This window comes from Mauremys reevesii, linkage group 8 (genome assembly GCF_016161935.1).
Source record: "Mauremys reevesii isolate NIE-2019 linkage group 8, ASM1616193v1, whole genome shotgun sequence".
NCBI classification, from domain to species: domain Eukaryota; kingdom Metazoa; phylum Chordata; order Testudines; family Geoemydidae; genus Mauremys; species Mauremys reevesii.
Genome location: NC_052630.1, coordinates 63,813,283 through 63,830,494, shown reverse-complemented (window position 1 = coordinate 63,830,494; position 17,212 = coordinate 63,813,283). Strand labels below are relative to the sequence as shown.

General features: G+C 37.7%; 1 protein-coding gene across 4 annotated transcripts in view; it reads left to right on the top strand.

Moving 5' to 3' along the window:
• Window positions 1-17,212, top strand: part of KCNT2 (potassium sodium-activated channel subfamily T member 2) — a 292,883-nt gene that overhangs the window by 128,173 nt on the left and 147,498 nt on the right. The window lies entirely within an intron of this gene.

The following is a 17,212-nucleotide window of genomic DNA, read 5'->3' as shown; positions in this document are numbered from 1 at the left end:
AGTTTTATATACAACATACATAACAGTTCAAATGACTGAGTCATAGCAATTGAGAAAACAAAACTAATTGGTATTCATTCAGTAAATACTTAAGTACAAGATGTGGGTTGATTTTGCACAGTGAAGACTTAATAACAGGCATGAAATCAAATTGCCAGTTCCTCTGGGCACAGAATACCATGCCTAATTACATTTTGCAGCCACTGTGTAAATCAGTATGATCACCAAGACATTACAAAAGGGTTAGGAAATCATATAAGGGGCATGGATATTTAATGGTATTAATTCCATTACAATTTCCTATAACTCGATATATTTTCTTGTTCTGCTCGACTTTACCATGCTATACAAAACTCTTTTGCTCCATAATATTTTCAAAGCATTTTAATTGACTAGGTTCTATTAACCTTCAACTGTCTTGAGGCATTTAGCATTAAGAATGGATGGCTCACATATAATACAAATCTTAATCAATGATTGTTTATTTATGTGAAAACAAGAGACACAGAATGAGTGCTTTTAATTAGTTTGCTTTGCAGTTTACAGAGTATTTATATCAACAAATTAGACAGACTCCTATATTTTGCAAGCTCATTATTATGCAGTGAAAACAAGAAAGTAAATATGAAGAATTGTGTAGGGAAACTCAAAATAAAATTGTTTATTTTCCCACCCTTCAGATTTTTGTGTTAACTAGACCTGGTTGTATAATGCAAAAAGAAGGATTTTGGAGTATTTGCAAAATCAATACTTGAGTTGTAATCAAGACCTTGTGTGTTTGCTTTGTCCAAATATTCTGCCACAGATAAGACCTTTTAATCAGTACTAAGTACCACCCTTAATTATTTTTAAAATAATAATTATAAAAAAGACTATTTCAGCTATTGTGTCGTAGTATGACCTGTCAGTAGTGGTTATGCATAATATGTAGTGAAAGAATATGGAAATATATAAATAAAAATGAATATCCCCATAAACTAAAATCTGAAACAAAATTTTGAAATTATCCAGAAATGTGCATTTTCTGCAAAAGTTTTGTTTTGAAATCAGTGAACATTTCCCACAAGAAAAAAAAGTAAGTTAACACTTTTAAACATTTCATTTTCAACAAAAATGGAATTTTTCACCAAAAAGAAATAAAATTCACACCAGCTGTAGTTGACAAGGCAAGAACAACTAAATTAACTCTTTAGTAATTCACTCAAATTGAAGCCTTCAGTGTTTTGGATGGGCTCTGAAGAGATCTGCCTGAGTCAAATCTTTTTCAGACAGCCATATGGCACAAAGGTGAATATAAGGATGTAAATCAGGATCTCAGAATAAAAATGGTCCTCCTAATAGTGGACGTAACTCAATTATGGCTCTCAGAATACTCAGTGTGTCGTGATTTAAAAAAAAAAACAACACACTAGCTTTTAGTAGTCAAACTTTTGTGATTCAAACAAATTTCTTAAAAAAAAAATCATATCCAAACTTTAACAGTTTTAAAAACTTGCCAAGAACAAGGTGATTGATGTAGTAAGATACCACCTTTAAATCAGTTTGCAGTTGCAGTCAATAGATGGTGTACAAACATTTTTTAAACCCCAGAATTTATACTTTGAAAATCATATTTACAATTAAGTTTAGTTAGATAGCTTGGAACAGTCATTTTAATTATGTTAGGTATTTTTAAAAACAGTGAGAATATATTGCACTCCCTCATATTATACCAGGCAGTGGTGGGCTACAGATAACAGTGCGAGCACTTTGAAGAAATGCCTCAGTAGGTGGAAATGTATCTCTCTCCATTGAAATCAACGGAGTTATGTTGGTTTCCACCATCTGAGAATCTGACCCATTATTACAGTTCTCAGTGTTTCATTAACTTTTTTGCCTTTTAATCCTTTTGAAAAGGCAACATATAATTCTTCTCAAAAAGATTAATGGCTCAATTTAACGTTATCATTTTCTTAACTGCAGTTATAATCTTCTATAAGCTTTGGGCCTCTCAGTACTTTAGCTGTAATCAAAAAGAATCAAGTAACAATGCTTTTATAATTGAAAGGTTTTATAATCCAAGGCCAGTACATTTCTCTGTAAATATCTTATATAGAAGAAATTTAAAACAGATTTCAAATAGACAGCATCAGATACATTTGGGAGAATGGTGATGTCAAATTTTGCAATGTCACTTTGCCTTTATTAAGTATGTTTAATCCCTCCCCCAAAGTCTCTTTGGTTTGCTAAAGTTCTCCTTTGAAGTTGAACTGCAATGTAAAAACTAAGTTAAATACAGATTTCTGCCCTGAAATAACCAGCTTCTGGGTGTGAATTCAGCACAGAAATACATCATCTTTTTTCCTCCATGTGTGAAAACCTCTTGGTATTTCCTGATTCACTGTAGATATCCCATAATGCAGTGGGTGGTTTGTATGGGTCGCAAAGGCACTTCAGGATTTAAATATACATTTCTTCATTTGTCTTTATGAGTTTTATTGAAAGCACCTGTCATAGCTTTGCACACTGATCTGAATAATTAAAAATCCAAGTACAAAGAATTTATAGTTAAAAATGGTCCAGTACACAATGGAAAGATCCTCAAGTACACAAACTATAATGGGAAAAATAATTAATAGATTTCACTGCTGAATACCCTTTTACGCCCCCTCCCAAACACAGTCTAGAAACAAAGGAGTCTCCTCAATTCAGTTCTTATTTTAATTGGCAGTTCCAAATGTTGGTTAGCACATTACCATCTATGGTCTTCATTCTTGTTTCCCTTTTCATTTCTTGACCTCTAGGCAATTTGTCAGTCCTTTAGTCTGACATATTAAATAACTATTTTCCCCATTTAGTACAGTGTCCCCAAAGCATTAATAACTGACAACATGAGCATAAGCTACAGATTACTATATACACCCCCCACAAAATTATACAAAACTAACCGCCACTACTCACAGGTTACCCATCAACAATGCTCCCTAGGTTACATGAGGCAAGTATCATAGGCATTGTACTGATGGGTGTCCTACAGACGTCATATACTAGATAGACGGCATCTGAGAATTAGTGCGAAGGAAAAGGTAAATTTCCTCATAAGAAGAAACTTTGTAGAGGTGCCTTGTGGGACCAGGGAGTAAATAATCTTTCCACTTCTTAAATGGGCCATAATGTTACCAGGCCAGATCCTTATGTGAGATGGAACAGTGCCTGCTGAGGAAAGGGTAGGAAAGCAACTGTGGGCTAGATCCACAATGCCCAGTGGAATCTTCAGCCCAAGTTAGGTGCCCTGGCTCCCTATACAATGCATAGGGAGAGTTAGGCCCCCTAAGAAAGGGATTCCAGAAGCCAAGAAGCTGAGCAGGGAGCTGCCTAAGCTAGCCAGTAAGAAATGCTGATGAGAGGGGGCAAGGCCTAAACCACACACCTTAAAGGTAGTTAGGGCCCTAACTGTGGGCTGGAATTAGACGCTTATCTCTTCTTGGGATTCGCAGCCATAACCTTCTCCTGGAATTAGGCACCTAAGGCAGGGCAGCACCTTCTTCCCCCAAAGCCACACTCTTGATAGCCTACTGGCTAGGGACACTTACCTAGATGCGGGAGACCAGTTTTCAAATCCCTGCTCTGCCTGATTTGGAGCAAGAGCTTGTACTTCCATATCTCAGGTGAGTGCCTTTACCACTGCACTATATAGCTGTTCTCTGTGGTCCAATGAATATTGAAATATGTATACAAAATGCAACAGCATCAATAGGAGAGATTGTCATAGTTAAAATTTCAAAAAATGACACCGCATTGACATTAATGGAGCAGCCCACACTGCTCAGAGCTATTGCTGCAGACATCACTGTATTAATTTGCAATCAGTTCACATTTTACGATTTGCAACCATAAGGGCTAGAAACATGGTTGTTTTTTCAGTCAGAGTTTACATCTTGAGCACAATTCTACAACCAAGACTTGATTCTGCACTATATACTTTGTTGCCAGAAAGTCAACTTATGATGTCCTAAATGATGCATCTGTCCTCTTGATTTGTGTCAGGAATCTATATAAGTTAATTACACTGATTCCTTACACACGCACTTAACAAATATTTGGAAAATGAACACTGCAGTAGTTAATTGAATTAACTATATTGTTTAACTCCTATTCTTAATGTGTGGGTGGCTTGTCTAAGTACTGCCACACCCTCCAGAGCATTTTAAAACACATTGAAAGAGGCAATATGAATAATCTAAGCATATCAAATCTGAATTACTTACTGAATTTGAAGTTTGACTTCGAACTTCTGAAGTTTTCCATGATGCTTTAAACCCAACATGGCTTTTACTGCCAAAGTGAGATTATATACTAATACCTTCTCAGAAAGGACATGCATGTAACATTACCTATTAAGTCACTCTGTACACTGAGAGTATTGTCTAGTGGTTAATGCACAGGAGACATATTTCTATTTCCTGCATTGCCACTGACCTGTCATATGACTGTAGGCCAATCTATGAATCCATGTGGTTCTCAACACACACAAGATCCACACGTGGAATTTCCAGAACCAGAGTCTAAATATTATAGAATTTACAGTTATGGTTCACTGTACATACAAAGCCACACATTCAGTAAAACTACACATACTTTCTTGATTGCTATTGCTTATTCACTAATGTGTGTACAGATCCTTTTGTTTAGATATACCTAAGGGCAGAATTTATCCCAGTGTACTTGTGCAATGCCACTAACCAGAGTTTGTTTTACCATGGCTTTACTTCTACTTTCTCAGTATGATCAGGAAGGGTCAGTCAATTTCAGCAAATATTTATTCAAGATGATCATTTCACCACATGGCCACTCCGTTTAACAGTCAGATCTGCAACTGCTGTAAGTCACATGATTTACTAGTAGAACTTGATCTTTCAAGTTCAGCTGTTATAAACATTAGTTATTAACAGAGCTATCTGAAAATGTTCATACTGAAATTGGAGAATGTAGAGAAAAAACAAAAAACAGCCATTATATAATTAACTTTTATCCAGTGCAGTTTTGCCTGTCTTCTCCAGAAATTACAATTAATATTTCCAATAAGAAATGGAAAAATCTTATAAGACTATGGAATTTTGCAGTCAGATTTTGTTAAAGTAACTAAACTGATACAAAACCAACAAGGAGTCCAGTGGCACCTTAAGGACTAAGAGATTTATTTGGGCATAAGCTTTTGTGGATAAAAACCCACTTCTTCAGATGCATGGAGTGAAAATTACAGATGCAGGCATAATTATACTGACACATGAAGAGAAGGGAGTTACCTTACCAGGGTTGACAGGGCCAATTCAATCAGGGTGGATGTAGTCCACTCCCAATAATTGATGAGGAGGTGAAATGCCAAGAGAGGGAAAGTTGCTTTTGTAGTAAGCCAGCCACTCCCAATCCCTATTAAAGTCCAAATTAATAGTGTTAAATTTGCAAATGAATTTTAGTTCTGCAGTTTCTCTTTGAAGTCTGTTTTTGAAGTTTTTTTGGTAACATACAAAAGCCAGTAGGAGAACACTTCAATCTCCCTGGACATTCTATAACAGATTTAAAAGTACCCAGACTTGAACAAAAAAACATTTTGAATGGAGGTGTGGACCCCCAGGGGTCCATGGACCACAGGTTGAAAACCACTGCTCTAGTAGACCCATTACAGCTGAATAATAAGATAGTTGTCCTTTGAAGAGGACAACACTGGGCATGGAGGATGGCGTGATTAAGCAATCATGATGGTGCCAGACTGCTGGAAGTAGCAGGGAGTGGCCCTTGTAGTTAAAATAGAAAGACAGAATCAGCATCTGAACATTTCACCATCTGTGAATTCTGAAATTAGCCTAAGGAGATGCTATTAAATACTTGTTGGAGTATCCTTTCTGAGGAATGCTGCTTCCTTGAGAAACTCATGCAACCCCATTAGGCTATTAAGGCCTGATACAAAGCCTAGTGAAGTCAATGGGTATCGTTCTATTCAGTTAGGTGCACTTTGGATTGCCCTATCCTCTCTTTGTCCCCCTTCCCCCCCAAAAAAAAATCAATACAGTTGTATGTCTTTAAGTGAGAAAAGAGGTCTGTGAAAAGAAAAGCTGCTTTGAAAAAATATGGAGTTTTACACAGAATTTCTGATGAAGAGAGTTGCAGAAAAAAAGATGGAAAGGCTTAATAGGAACTCATATGACTCTTACTGAATATTAAGAGAGAGACCCACCATATCCTGCATTTTGGGGGTTGGTGGAGCGAGTCCTTAGTAGTTTTCAGTGCATAACACTGCAGTCACCAGGATCCTTGTGGGAAGCAAACCCTCTCCTTTTCTGCTGAGTAAAAACGGTTAAGGCTATATGTTTAGTGGGTTTCTTCTTAAGGTACTGCATGGAATATGACTGACTGGAGAAGAGGTAGATAATTACAGTTTATTACTGGATGGCTTTTATGTTATTAAGCCCTTGTTTAAAGCCCTGAGACTGAAAAGTGATCCACACAGGCTTAAAAATCTACCCATGCAAGGTATAGGCACAGCACTGTCATTAATAAAAAATTCTGCCACTTGATTTAAATACTTTTCAAATTTATATTTTTGTCACTATAAAATTTCAGAATTTACATGTCTATTCAAGCTAGTCAAAATATCTTTTATATTGTTTGATGGAAAATGGGTTTTCAACAAAATGGAAATATTCACAAATTTCCATTTTCATCAAAAAGCAATCCAAAAATTGGAAGGTTTTATTATTATTATTGGCAAAAAATTGAAACATTTGGTATTCAAAAACTGAAAAATTCAGTTATTGGGCTGTCAACACCAATTTCCTCCTATTATATGATTCCCCATGGATCCTCCCGATAATTTATTGGTCCCTAGGAAATTATTTTCTTTTGTTTAATTCCTTCTTTGTTTACACCAACATCAAAAGATATTAGCATATATCAGGAAATGTGTTTTGTTAGTTGATTTCTTCACATAGTGGCTGTGCAGGAGCAAATCATAAAACTCATAGTAGTGGATTATTGAAGAAAACAGAGTTCAGAGGACATTCTGTATAAATAATAAATTATAAGTTAGCTTAAACTATTTATTTATCTGGTAGCGCCATTGACTGAGTTCATTAGTCATGTAACTCAATTGATATCAATGGTTAAAGTGGACTTACACCAAGGATAACCTGAGAGTTAATTGATCCAGCTGCTTTGAAACATCTAATGGGTCTAGATTTAAACTGATTCTGTAAATATTACATAGAGAGATTCATAGTATGTCATTTAAAATGTAAGGTAAGCATCTGTCCCTGCATGAAAGTGCCAGAGGAAGGGTCGGTTTAGATACTACAGACGTGCTCACATACTACAGCAATGGGCTCCGGCATAAGAATTTAGAGAGAGAGAAAAGAGCATTCCATCTGTGCACACCAAGTCAGGGGCCAAGTATAATGTGGCCCCTGCACTCCTCTAAATGCAAGGGCTGCACAGGCTACCACCAGCATTAGACTTTCTGGCCAGCCGAGCAGATCTGCTGCACTGTTCAAGTGAGGTGCAGTGGCTGTGCTCCCATTGCACTTGCCATGCCTCTTGGAGCTGACAGTGAAGCTCCAGAGCGTTTAAAGCATAATATTAAATTGGGAGTGGGGGAGATTAGTTAAAAATTAAAACCTCTTTTTTCTCCTGGGGGACGATTGCAAAGTTTCAGAACAGATCTCTTCCAAACTTTGATTAAAGCTGGAGGTTACCAACGCTGCAGACAAAGTATTTTTTAGGTGCCTAGTTTCCATTCCCTGGGAGGTCATTATCAGCTTCTGGTGCAACTTTGATTTCTATGGGAAACCTTAGTTAAGAATTTCTTGTTTCTTATTCTACATAATTGGACACAAACTGAACTTGCTGAGTGGTGTTAATGATGTCATAGCCATGTCAAGTATACCTAGTAATGGCTCAGATATGACCTTTTCCCTTTATTTTAAGAAAATATTTTCCAACCTGACAGGCGATACATTTACAAAGGATTAGTGCACTTCTGGGGCCTTGTATATCTAGCAATTCATCCAAGACATCTACTGCAATTCATGTGTGTTAAATGTTATTGGCTCCATGGATATGCCCCATATTTTTCCCCATAACCTGAGGCTGGTCTGCTAGTATTCCTGTAAAGAAAGAAAAACCTATCCTGTATACATGAAGATTTCATTGGAACTTTAAAATCAATAATGCAAACATGATAAATGGTCTTGTTGGGCAATTAAATGATTAACCTGGTCTAATGTCAGTGCTCTTTGGCAGTCTAATCTCTGAAGACTTTGCTCACAGAAAATTCCCATTGGTTTCAATGGGAGATTTTCATTAACATGGACTGCAGCATGATTCTCTCCCAGATATTTCCAATGCATGCATCCTGTGGAATCTAAGGGCTAGGCTACAAAGTCTTAGTGCACAGTAAGTTACCATGCTATAGATTTTACACCCTGGCATGACATACTCTGGGCTGTGCAGACCCTTCTACCACACACTAAAAGTTCTGTAGTGCACTTTGACTCATTGCCATTTCAAGCCCAGTCACCAAGCTAGTACTTACATTTAGGGTCAGATCCTACTCCTCAGTGAAATCAGTTAAAAACCTTCCATTTATTTCAACAAGAATAGCATCTGGCCCATACTCATTAGTCAGTGCTTTGTACAAATTTCCAGTCTAGTCAGTGACCATACACTTATTTATTAATAAGAGTATCCATATACATTTTTCTTATAGTGATAGAAAAAGTGGGGAATCACTATAAAAACAAAGGTCAACATATAGATGTCTATCTTTAAGCATCCAAGAGTTTGTGGGTTCTTCTGAGCAGCAGCGTACGGTTTATCATCAAATTGGCTGAGATTGTATTGTGTTTTATTTACTTCTAAATGGATACCTGAGAATCTGATGATAAAGTGTCTTCACAGTTCTGTGGTTTGTTTTTTAGCTGTTCCCTGTAAAAGGTTTCCTTTCTAAGCATTTTAGGCTGGTAATTAGTGTAACACACACAAAACATGCAGAGGGAGGATGTCTGTCCCACTCTCTGGGAAATTCTTGCAACAGCCCACATCCAGATACAAATTTGGAATGTTAAAATAAGTCTTGGGAGGAGAAAGGTTAGTGAGGAGAGGGAAGTTGAGGCAGCAAGAGGCACAATATATTTATCACATCTCTCTGCAAAATATGGGTGGCATTGCTATTAGCAAGATGCATGGGAACAGTAAGGGTCAGTCTTTTACTGATGCAGAGCTGGCTGAATTATTTGCTGTAAATAATTTGTGATGAAATTGATTTTTTTGCTGAATTATTTGCAATTTCTTTTTCATTATTTGACCAGTTCTTGTTGTAACTCTTGGCCTCCAGTATCTCCTTCCGCATTCTTAATTTTTTTTTAATGTAATCCTTAGCTGCGTTATTTAGATTGTATATCACTGAGGGTCCCTTGAATGATTTATCTGCCAAGGACTATGCACTCACAGTGGCACTGTAAAAATAATTAATTATAAATAATGACAACATAAGTACATCTGAAACGTCTAATATAAATCGTCCTTGCTGTCATTAGCTTTTCCACCCACACTTTTACAACAGCATGGTTTAAATCTGATTTCCTCCTGAGGACTGTTTTACTCCTCAGCAGTTATTGATTCCTATTTCCAGGATGCTCACAAATTAGTGGAAGTCAGACAAAAACACTAAGCTTGTCTTTTCATATTCCACTGAGATTTTAAGTATCTTTACCTGGACAGTTTAGCTGCTCTGCAGGAAGATGTTTTCTGAACTGTAAAATTCCTTGTGGTAAGAATATTACATAAATTAGATGGAAATCTGCTACTTACATTCTGCTTTTTATTTTTCATAAGCTATTTATGTAATCTATTTCTGTATACAACGTATGGCAGAATAATATGAACAATGCAGAGTTGTTGCAATAGGACACTAGTTCTGAATTAGGCTAGTGAGCTCAAAATATAGGGTCCAGGTTTAAAAACATTGCCCCCAATTCCTTGGCTATGACAGAGGACTTCACAGCATAACTCAGGAAAAGAATGCATGTAAAAATGGCTTTAAGCTACCATAGCACTCTCTTACTAGATCTATATATGAAGCCTGTCCCAGGCGGTAAACTACAGCATCCTTCAGGCTACTCTAATTTATGGCAGCTGCCAATGACAGTCAAGGATATATGGGTGCAGGGAAGCACTGTTCAGGCTTCCTTTTCCCTGAGCAGTCTCCCAGTGCTGGCTGCAAAGAGAATAAATAGTGTCAGAGTCACTGTACTACTGTACATCATTGTGGGATCCACTGCAATGGGATGATCCTCCCATAGAAGGCTAGTCCAAGATTTGAGCTACTGTAGCTGTCTCAAAGCAGAAGACTGGTGGAACCTTACCCAAGCCAAACTGCCCTCCCTTCTATTTTCCACCCCTGAGAAACACAGACATTCACTAAAGTCAGGAGGCAGAATCAACTTGTTCCCCTTTCTTCTGCTGTAGTCTGGAAAATTAGTTCTTATGTGTTAGACATCAACTCCTGTGTGTGTTATATTCTTTTCTTTTGTGCCTTTAGGCAGTTCTCCACTTTCATCTTTTTTTTTATTTGGGTTTCATACTAGTTCCAAGGTGTGTACTTTTTAAAAGATTGACAAGGTTGTGGCACAGAAAAATAAGCACAAACAGTTCCCAGGAAATAGATAAAAGTTCCAGTAAATGATGACATTGAACTTTGAAAAGTTCAAATGGTTATCTAAACACGTCTGATCTTTCCTAATCTTTAGAGATTACAGGTGTCATTTTTAACTTCTCCTGTTTGGTTGAAATTATAGTAGATGTTTAAATTGTACTTTGTTTTGTTCTTTTTTTTTAATTCGTTTCTCTTTGGAATACATCTCTTTTATTGAGACTTTTGTCTTTGTTTTCTAATTAAAAGCTTGAGTCTCCTCTGTGAAACTGGTTTCACGGTATTGATTTCAATAGCATTTAAACTGGTAACTCCCTTGAAACAGAGTTTACAGAAGCATAAAACTGCTATAAAAAAGTGGGGAATCAGGCCCCACATTTTTAAGTTAAATATTTTCTGTCTAATCATCCACTACTATAGCTCATTTTCTCAACCAGTGGAAGGTATTGTGAGTTTCAATAATCTTTTGCTTCATGATTGTTCTGTTAAGAACAGTAGACCGGGCCAGGGATTTCTTCATTATTGTTTGTCTTGGACCAGCAAAGCTGAGTAATATATGCTACTGTTCATTTTAATCTTTTTCAGTGGTAAAAGTTAAAAACCATTATGAAGCTGTAGCTTGATGTATTATGTTTAAATGTATAAAAGGAAGCAGAACACTGATATGATAAACAAGCTGAAAATTATCCCTTTTTATTTTCTGAAACAATGCTTAATATTAACATTATATAGTAAGAAAAACGGCACACTTTTTGGAAATATTAGTTGCATAAACCACTCAGGTAGCAGCAAGATTTATACGTAAGTTTTGGAAAGCTGAGTAGTTAAGCCTCTTACAGATTTCAGTGTCTTAGTCAACCACTAGCTCCCACTATGCCCTCCCAGAAGTGTAGCCAACCAAGATAACCTGACTAGATAAGGACATGGCATGAGATATATTTATTCAGATGTAATAGATGAAAAACTAAAGGATAATATTCATGATGGAGGAATATGTGAGGAAATAGACAAATTTTGTTGGCAGTTATATACCCACAAAGCCATCTATTGAAAGTCAGCTGTACTGCAATGCTGTGAGCAGCTTTTCTGGTATATAGCAAAACTAAGGCAATTCCAACCACAACAGTAAATTAAACAATATTTTTTGTTGCTTCAGGAGGGTTTGAAAGTTTAATGTTACCTCCTTTTGCATTGATTTAATTTTGGGTCCCAGGATTGATGCATGATTAGGTGACACTTAAAGTTAATAGAGTGCAGAACTCTATTAGTGTTTGATATGAGGTCTAAAGGGCTTGATCCTTCAAGGTGCTATGCACAGTCAACTCCCATTGACTTCAGTGAGACATGAGGGCACCTGACACCTCACAAGAGCACTCAAAAAGCCTGATCCAAAGACTGCTTTGGATTTCCCCTTCACACTAGTGGGCATTGGATCAGGCACAAAGGCCCAGATCCTCAAAAGCTATTTAATCAACGGGAGTTAAGCTCTTAGTCTCCTAAATACCTTTGAGGACATAGGCCAAAATAATTATGATAACTTGAGGGAATGTCTGGTGTTCTGATAAAATGATATGATTGGAGACAGAAGGTGAAATGTTTGCCCCATTCAAGTCAATGGCAAAATTCTTATTGATTTCAATAGGCAAGAATTTCAGCGAGTGTATTCTTGATTGTGGTTATGCTCAGTCAAGATAATTGATTTGGGTAGATGGGACAACTAAAATTCATTACAGTATACTGTTAATACAGTAAAACCTCTTACCAAGATTCAGGTCTTCCTATCTGAATTATTTCTAAAAAAATGATTGTTAGTGGGACTCTTACAGGGAGGAGCAAGAAAGCATTCCCTTCACAAAAACAAGAGTCTTTAAAAAAAACAAAAAAACACAATCTTAAAGATGTTCTAGAACTTTCACTTTAGTGCATATGGTCAATTAATGAAAGCAGAAAGGGTGATTTTTAGCCTTTCCATTGAAAAACACTGAATAACTGTCATATAAAATTGTATGCCACCACCAGAATTCAAAAGCAATCCATGGATGTTGAAGAGCACCTTCACCACTAGCGCCCTCCCTTGTGGCTGAGTGTGGCATAGCATAGCAGTTCTTTCCTGTATAGTGCTCCCCCCAGTCCTGTGGTGGTCTGTCTTTTATCACAACTTGGCCCTCTGGCCAGGTAATATTTTAATTCTACTCCTTCTGGGTTAATGAAGTCCCACACAACAGGAGTCCAATGTCCGTACATTAAGTCTTCATCCCAGCTCTCAGCCCAGTGATCCTTGCATCTCAGGGCTCTCAGAAGTCATTCTTTTAGGTCAGGATTACACACCACCTTCCCCAGTAGCTGGAAGGAAAACCCGAGCCCTACCATTACACTGGATTCCAGCTGAGGACCCCTATAACTAGCAGCTAAAGTCTGCTCTGTTGGACACCTTTCTGCTGACAACCTGGATTTCTTCTTCTTGTAGCCTGTCAACAGAACTCTTCTCTGAAATCCCCCAACAAAATCCCAAACCAGAAGTACAAATAAATCAATTTCTGCCCCCTTTAGGATTAACCTTTGATGCTTCTTAAGTTCCCCTGCTCTGCTCTCCACTGAACACTTACCAGGACTCTCTCCCTAGAAGTCCCAATCCTGCTCTTTTATCAGGGTTCACCATCAGAGTTTGTTCTACTCCAGCAGCTTCTCCTCGTCTCTCCTGGCCTTCTGACAGACTTCCATACTCAAAAGAGAATGCAAGAGCCTACTTTCCCCTGGACTTCCTCCTTGATCCTCCCAGTCACTCCATTTGCTAGTGCCAAGAGAGGGACAGCAGAGTTCCTTCCTTTTCTCCTTACAATCTCCTTCTGCTTCCAGTTTCCTGGCTTTATAATCACCACCCAGCTCCTCCTCAGCTGGGTCTCACCCTTAACTGGCTCTGGCCCAGCCTCCAGTGTGACTAGGGGGGTTAATCTGACTCTCCCATTCCAGTTAACTCTTTCAGAACCAGAATGGCATATATAGATCACCATAGTGGAGCTGCAACACAGCCCATCAACAAACATTCATTCTAGCCTATGGGCTGGAGTAGAAGCTACAGCTCTAGTATACCTCTACGTGGTAAGATTTGGGCCACTAGGTCTGTGCTAATCACACAGCCCTTTTGATGCTTCACTCTGAGGTCAAGGTCAAGCCCCACTATCAGGCTTTAAAAATGCACAAGGTATAGTGTAGGATCTCAGCACCTGGTGAACTTTGTTCAATAACAGCAAAGCCTTGGAGTGGCCAATGCTAAAAGCAAAGAGCTTGAAATCACACTGTGGATAGCAAGACATATGCAAAGTAAGGGCGCAATGATTTTAACATTATAAGAGCCCATATTTCCATGACTGGATCTCTCTGTGCGTACTCCAGTTTTTAAGAATAACACTAAAACGTTCCTGACCCAAATAGACTGAAAAACAGAGTCAATGATTAAAACTTATAATTGATCCAAGGTAGGAAAGTTAACTATACATCTTCACTGGAATGGCATTTCCACAGTCCCCTTTATTAACTTTTCAGAACCTATTATAAAGACAGAAAAGTACTGCTTCAACAATTCTTTTCTATAACTAAAACTGAAAAGGGACAAACTAATGAGAGCATGGAGGAAAGATCTGAACTACCACCTCAGTGAAAAAATATGGAACAAAGTGTGTAGGAATACAAATTCAGCCAATGACTGAAGGCTGAAACTTATCCAACAAAAAATCATCTTCAGAACATTTTGGGATGTGTGAAAAATACAAATGCTAGAACAGTGAAGAGGAAACTGGGGATCTCATCCATATGTTATGGAAATGCTACTGCCCACTAGCAAATTATTTCTGGAGAAGAGAAGAAGAAGTGCTAACACTGTTATAAACACAGGGCCTGCCTGATGATTAAAGGTTTTTTACCTGGGGGTTCTTAATGGTCAATTGTGGCCAATTAGATACCCTATGCCAAGAAATCATCTTTGATGTACAGAAGAATTATGACTGAGAAATATGGCATTATTTAGAAATTACCTTTAAAATAGAAAGACAGTCAACAGCCTCCTAGGAGGATGGGACCACTAATATGCAAGCTCAGAGATGCTCTGTACAGCAGGTGCAGTTAAAGAGCTCCACTGGTTTAAAGGATTCTGCTAAATTCACAGATAATCCCTATCTTTGAACTTGGGAAGCTCATTGTAACCAGTAGAAATCTTTCAGACATTTTAAAGGCACCCAAATCAATATGAAAGTAAACTGAAAAACAAACAAATCTAAGGACCAGGTTCTGCCATTCTTACTTACAATTAATAGAACCATATTCCACATGTAGCCCTGTTGAGTTCAGTTGGACTACTCACAGAGTCAGGTACTACTCAGCATGAGTCAGGGTAGTAGAAACTGCCTTTAAATTTTGTATCCTTAGATACATTTTATAAAGGTAAGATGTGCTCCCATTTATTTGTTCTTATAATACAAGCGCAAGGGGATATTGAATTAAATTGAAAGGCAACAAATTTAGAACTATTTTAAAAACAAAATGCATAATTAATTGCAGAACTCATTGCCCCAAGACATAATTGAAGCCCAAAGCTTAGTACTAGGATTCAAGGTAGGATTAGATGATGTACCTGCTAGAACTCCAGCATTTTAACTCCATCCCTGAGGCGGGAGGGAGGATCCATGAGGGCAGGAACAAATGAAATGGAATGGAGAAGAGGAGGGGTTTGGAAAATTGGGAAGGGACAGATTTAGTGGGAACATAAGAAAATGCAGTCAGAGGAAAGGGAAAAGAGGAGGAATGGAGAAAGAGGAAAAATCAAAGACAAGGAGATAAGTTTGAAACACTGTTTTAAGTATCAAACAGAAAGTTTAGGAGGAAACTATATTTGAACAGAATGACGACACTATGGGGAGACATTACAAATCTCAATCCCCACCGTGCAAGGGAGGTGTAAAACAACACACATCTAAATGGAAGTGCTAGGGATGTCCTTAATGTCTGAAATACTATGTAATTGGGAGGAGCTGTATCTGTTTAACTGAGGGGTGAATTGAGCCCCTAGCACAGATTTGACAATTGCCATGAAGGCATTTAATTTGGTGTGTAGTTAGCAATGAAAACTGAAGTATGCCAGTTGCTCACCAAGAAATCGCCTCCAAGTTGGTAGAGCTGACATCCCATAATTTGAAGTTAATTTATACCAAAAATAGACCATGTTTTCTCCATGCAGCATCAAATTAGCATGAGATATTGTTAGGCTACTTAATATAATGCCATTAGCTATCCTGATCTGTACCTATTAGATAACTAACCCCAGACCCCAACAAAAAAATCTAGATTTCAACATTCCACTAGCTTACATTAGTAAATTTTCAGAATGGAGAGGGGTAACTAGTGATGTTCCCCAAGGGTCAGTCCTAGGACCAATCCTATTCAACTTGTGCATAACTGATCTGGAGAAAGGGGTAAATAGTGAAGTGGCAAAATTTGCAGATGATACTAAACTGCTCAAAATAGTTAAGACCAAAGCAGACTGTGAAGAACTTCAAAAAGATCTGACAAAACTAAGTGATTGGGCAACAAAATGGCAAATGAAATTTAATATGGATAAATGTAAAGTAATGTACATTGGAAAAAATAACCTCAACTATACATACAGTATGATGGGGCTAATTTAGCTACAACTAATCAGGAAAGAGATCTTGGAGTCATCATGGATAGTTCTCTGCAGACGTCCACGCAGTGTGCAGCGGCAGTTAAAAAAGCAAACAGGATGTTAGAAATCATTAAAAAAAGAGATAGAGAATAAGACAGAGAATATCTTATTTCCCTTATATAAATCCATGGTACACCCACATCTTGAATACTGAATACAGATGTTGTCTCCTCATCTCAAAAAAGATATATTGTCATTAGAAAAGGTTCAGAGAAGGGCAACTAAAATGATTAGGGGTTTGGAACAGGTCCCATATGAGGAGAGATTAAAGAGGCTAGGACTTTTCAGCTTGGAAAAGAGGAGACTAAGGTGGGGATGTGATAAAGGTACACTTCTACCTTGATATAACGCTGTCCTTGGGAGCCAAAAAAGCTTAGAGTTATAGGTGAAACCGCGTTATATTGAACTTGCTTTGATATGCTGGAGCGCACAGCCCTGCCCCTCTGGAGCGCTGCTTTATCGCGTTATATCCGAACTTGTGTTATACCGAGTGGGGTTATAACAGGGTAGAGGTGTATATAAAATCATGAGTGGTGTAGAGAAAGTGAATAAGGAAACTTTATTTACTTGTTCCCATAATATAAGAACTAGGGGCCACCAAATGAAATTAATGGGCAGCAGGTTTAAAACAAATAAAAGGATGTTCTTCTTCCACACAGCACACAGTCAACCTGTAGAAATTCTTGCCTGAGGAGGTTGTGAAGGCTAGGACTATACCAGGGTTTAGAGAGAACTAGAAAAATTCATGGAGGTTAAGTCCATTTATGTGTAAGGAATGGTGTCCCTAGCCTCTGTTTGTCAGAGGATGGAGA